Consider the following 6000-nt stretch of genomic DNA (forward strand, 5'->3'; position numbering starts at 1 on the left):
AAGAATTTGTAACTGTACATACACACACACACACACACACACACATCTCCCAAGATTAAAATAATCTGATTAAGAAACTATAGTCCCCCCTTAAAGCTGAAATTCTTTAAGACTGTGAGTAAAGATGACAGTGATATAGCTGATGCAATATATGATGATAGCTCTTTATTAGAGATTTTAAGGATTAACTATAATTGGAAAGAAAACTAGACCACCAAGTCTCATTTTGGTATTATATATTTTTGCATAAAATTTTAACTAGTCTTCGGTTACAAATTTTGCTCTCACTCTGCTTGGCTTCACCTCTTTTCAGAAAATATATGTCGTGCAGTTTTGGGCTCCCTGAGGATAGCTAGTATGGTCAGTTAGGTGTTGCTGTAGACTTCAGATGTGGATATTGTCACCCATTTGCTCTTTCCAAAGACAGGGCACTTATTTCAGGACACCTGTCCTATTGTATCAGCTTTAAAGAAAATGCTGGTGACAGTGTAGCTGAAAATTCAAATGGAAAAGGATTGGAAAGGGTCAGCATCTTTCCTTCTGCTGATTTTTTAAAACTGATTCTTGAGAAGAACGTTTCTGTGCAGCATGACCAGGCTATGGCACCGCTGATCCTATCATTTGCAAGCCCCTTCATTATCAGTATAGATGGCCACACAGTTCATTCAACCCATAGTGATGAGAATCAAACATGAAGATGGCTGAAATAATTGGGTCAAATATGCAGCAGGCCAAGTCACTGGTCACATAAAAATGAGGGCATATTCAAAAATCATAATGGATCATTCTCTGAAGGTAAAAAAGGAGTGATGCTAGTGAAGTATCAGCTAATTTCAGAGGGACACTAGCAAGTAAAATGATGTAAATGATGCATTTATATAGGTGTGGAGTAAAAATAAACAATACTGTTTTTCATAGAAATATAGGCAGATTTATGTCCCAAACATCAAATTTCCAGCTCATTTCCTCTCATAATAAAAAAGTTAGTAATGGAAGCATTGGGGAGTCAGAATATCTTAAGCTATTATTTTGAATACGTTCTGCTATGTTATGCTGGGTTGGCTTTCTTTTTCACTCTGAATCCATCCTCTGCCCTTTTTTGCTGTATTCTGTGCCCTGGGAAGCTGATGTGCTTGGACTACAGCAAAAGGCTCCTTTGTCCTCTGGCTTCCAGTTGGGTTTGGCCAATAGGGGACATGAACTCAAGATCAGGGAAGGGAAGAGAGCAAGGTCCAGCACTAATGGCTTCCCCTTGGTGGGGTCATCCCTCCACAGACAGTCATAGCTCTTTTTAATTTTTTTTAACTTTTAGCAATATTCCAATATTTTTACTTGAATAAACACTCCCAGGGTTGTTGCAAGTCTTTAGTTAATATCCAGAATTCTGAAAAGGTAATTTTGACAAGTTTTGCCAGTGTTTTCATTGCTTTTATGGGGTAGCCATTACTCTACCATTCAGAAGTTCACCTCCTTCTAAGACAGCGTTTTTGAAATTCATTTAAGTTGTTTTAGTACTTTGTTCATTTTTTATTTCTACCTAGTATTCCATTATATGGATATATCACAATTTGTTTATGTATCTGCCAACATATGTTTGAGTTTCTTTGTGAATATGTGTCTTCTTTGTTCTTGGATAAAATCCTAATACTTGCTGGGTCATAGTTTTATAAGGAACTAAAACACTGTTAAGTAATTTTAGAAGGAACAACTAGTTTTTCAAAGTAGTTGAATTCTTCTACACTCTCAAATGATGTATTATGAGAGTTACGGTTGATTCACATCATCACTGTCATATCTTTGTCAATCTTTTTTTTTAATTGAAGTCTAGTTGATTTACAATGTTGTGTTAGTTTCAGGTGTCCAGCAAAGTGATTCAGTTAGATATATATATCATGTATATATATGTATATATGATATGTATATATGATATATATATATATATATATATATATACGATACATATATGTACCATATATATCTCATAGCTCTTTTTAGATGACTCATTCCTTCCACACAGCCTCTCCATCTTCATGTTCCTCTGCTGTTACTGCACCATCCCAAGTGGTTTCCATGCTCCTTGACCAAACCTTTGTAAACAGTCCCTCTATTGAACACTCTTTTTTTTTTTCCCCTTGGCCGCACTGCAGCATTCAGGATCTTAGTTCCCCGACCAAGGATAGAATCCACGCCCCCTGCAGCAGAGGCAAGGAGTCTTAACCACTGGACCACCAGGGAAGTCCCCTACTGAACACTCTTCAAATCGCCCAACTTGACCAACCATGAGTGACCTTGACTGAATCATATGATGGTAATCATTCTTTAGAATTATTTGACAGTTAGTGTTAATTCAAAACAATTGTGTGATGATAACAAAAGGTGCAGCTGTTTCCCTTTACCTTGTGCATAGTTCCCTTGATACACCTGAGACAAGATTCATGGAATGTACCTTCAATATTATCTCAGACCTTCCTCAAGGGTATGTGGCCTTGCTTTGATTAAAATGTCTCTGGGTCTAAGAGCAGTCTTAGGGAGGGAAAGCAAGTAACTCTGTCAGGTTGACTCAAGTCAGGCTTCCATTCACGAAATGTGTAATTTTTGGTGATACAAATCACCTGGTTCTCCAGTTTGATCTTTATTGGGAGCCAATCCCCATGGTACTTCTGTATACTTTCTTTCTATCTTTTGTTCTGGAATATCTTTTCAAGGATATTCATATAGCAAGCAGCCTTGAGAGGGAGAGATAGCCTCTCCTTCTAGGGCAAAGAGCACATTTGTTTCCCGACTAGGATGATAAAGACAATGTCTCTCTCCAGGGCAAAGGTTGACAGGTTTACTCTCAGGTCATTATAAAAGACAGGGGGCACATATATACAATGGAATATTACTCAGCCATAAAAAGAAACGAAACTGAGCTATTTGTAATGAGGTGGATAGACCTAGAGTCTGTCATACAGAGTGAAGTTAGTCAGAAAGAGAAAGACAAATACCGTATGCTAACACATATATACGGAATTTAAAAAAAAAATGTCATGAAGAACCTAGGGGCAAAACGAGAATAAAGACACAGACCTACTTGAGAATGGACTTGAGGATATGGGGAGGGGGAAGGGTAAGCTGTGACAAAGCGAAAGAGAGGCATGGACATATATACACTACCAAACGTAAGGTAGATAGATAGTGGGAAGCAGCCGCAGAGCACAGGGAGATCAGCTCGGTGCTTTGTGACCGCCTGGAGGGGTGGGATGGGAAGGGTGGGAGGGAGGGAGATGCATGAGGGAAGGGATGTGGGAACAGATGTATATGTATGACTGATTCACTTTGTTATAAAGCAGAAACTAATTAAAAAAAAAAAAAAGAGAAATCTAGAAACAATAAATGCTGGAGAGGGTGTGGAGAAAAGGGAACACTCTTGCACTGCTGGTGGGAATGTGAATTGGTACAGCCACTATGGAGAACGGTATGGAGGTTCCTTAAAAAACTACAAATAGAACTACCATATGACCCAGCAATCCCACTACTGGGCATATACCCTGAGAAAACCATAATTCAAAAAGAGACATGTACCAAAATGTTCATTGCAGCTCTATTCACAATAGCCCGGAGCTGGAAACAACCTAAGTGTCCATCATCGGATGAATGGATAAAGAAGATGTGGCACATATATACAATGGAATATTACTCAGCCATAAAAAGAAACGAAACTGAGCTATTTGTAATGAGGTGGATAGACCTAGAGTCTGTCATACAGAGTGAAGTTAGTCAGAAAGAGAAAGACAAATACCGTATGCTAACACATATATATGGAATTAAAAAAAATGTCATGAAGAACCTAGGGGTAAGACAGGAATAAAGACACAGACCTACTTGAGAATGGACTTGAGGATATGGGGAGGGGGAAGGGTAAGCTGTGACAAAGCGAAAGAGAGGCATGGACATATATACACTACCAAACGTAAGGTAGATAGATAGTGGGAAGCAGCCGCAGAGCACAGGGAGATCAGCTCGGTGCTTTGTGACCGCCTGGAGGGGTGGGATGGGGAGGGTGGGAGGGAGGGAGATGCATGAGGGAAGGGATGTGGGAACAGATGTATATGTATGACTGATTCACTTTGTTATAAAGCAGAAACTAATTAAAAAAATAAATAAATAAACTTAAAAAAAAATGGAAAAAAAAAAAAAAAGACAGGGTTTTCTAAGCTCAGAGTTGCTCGGCTGCGGTGCAAACCTCCTTCCTACACAGCATACACCTGGGTCCTTCCACCTCACCCCATAGGACTTGGGAGGCAAGAGGAACCAATGCAAACACGAAGCTCTTACTGCCTGCTGTGCTGTTACTAGAAAAGTCTTTTGCCTCTGACCCAGATGTCTCATGTCTTGTCAGCATCCATGAAACTGTGGCAGGCTAACCTGTTAGATTGCATATAGGGTACAAATCTCAGACCCTTCACAGATATTAACAGTCCAAGAACTCCCAGCTCAGTGACCCACCATCCTGAAGCCATGTGTTTCTATGTCAGCCACTAACTTTCTGGTCATTTGTTATGGTAGCAACAGAAAATACATCAGGTGAGAATTCCCTGGCAGTCCAGTGGTTACGACTCCGCGTGCACTGCCAACGGCCCAGGTTCAATCCCTGGTTGGGGAACTTAGATCCCACAAGTCACAAGGCACAGCCAAAAAAGAAAAAGAAAAAAGAAAATACATTAGGCAAGGTATTTTTCTACTTAAGTCTTCCTTCCTGGGGTCACTGATCACAAACCCAGGGTTCCTGAGAATAAGGAGAGTTAAAAAAACTTAAGTTCTGGGGCACTTGCCTGATTCTTATATCCTGACTTAAGAGACCCTCCTAGGGAGAGTGTCAAGGAGGAAGGGGAAAAACAAAGACACTGCTCACCTGTTTTCCTCTCCTTTCCCAAATGAGAAAATTGGAAAAGCACAAATCATAGGATTCACACTCAAGGAGTTAAAAAAAAAAAGTCTAGTTCTACATCTACAAAGTAAAGCCTGGTGGGCTCCAATCAGATCTTTGCATGCACAGAATATCGCTCTATGGGGCGAGAGAGGAATCAATTCTCACTCCACCCCCAGATCTGACCCACATAAAGCCAAGTAGGACATGTGCTCATGAGTTTACACAGGGCAACTGACAGCCTAAAATACATGAGAAAAGTAAGAGGTAAAACTCAAGCTCCATAGAGAGCTCTGCTCACGTGTGAAAGAGAAAACTTCCTCCACACTGGGGCGAAATCCTCCCATGAATTCTCCTTACTTCATGTAAGTCAAGCCTTCTTTCTGTGGGGATCACCACAGTCTAGCATCTAAAGTACACTAAAGGACACAGTGATTTTTGTTTAAATCCTAAAAGAATTTGTCTCAGTATAAAAATAGTTTCCTTTCTCAGTGCACAGATCATCCTAACTGATAATGCACAGAATCTTCTTCCTAAACCAGAAATACCTTCTCTCCCAAATCTCATGAATTATCTAGTTTTGAATCTGTTACAATTATTAAGGTTTTCCACATTCCTTTTAGCCTGTAACTTGATATGCCAGAAGTATCTTAAATCAGTCTGAAAATAAAACATCAATTAAAAAAAAACTTCCTCATCAGAGTTACTGGAAAGTTCATCTACTGAGTAATAATTTATAGAAAAGGTAATTTATTATTTACTATGCGAGTCGCTTGCACCTTTCACAGGATCCTCTTCACTCCAGTGACAAAGGATAACATACACTACTAAGAATTACAGGTGGCTTAAGATACTTTATTACCTTTCTTGTGAGGTAACTGGAGATCCTGATAGTCATTAATCCAGTAATGCCAATAACACACTTTTGAAGAGGAGGGCAAATGTTCTATTTATTTAACTATTTCAGTAGTTTAAATAAAGAGCCTTTTTAAAGAAAATCCAGGACTTCCCTGGTGGCGCAGTGGTTGGGAGTCCGCCTGCTGATGCAGGGGACATGGGTTCGTGCCCCGGTCTGGGAGGGTCCCACATGC

The sequence above is a fragment of the Mesoplodon bidens genome (assembly GCF_964165515.1).
Source record: "Mesoplodon bidens genome assembly, chromosome: 1".
NCBI lineage: Eukaryota > Metazoa > Chordata > Mammalia > Artiodactyla > Ziphiidae > Mesoplodon > Mesoplodon bidens.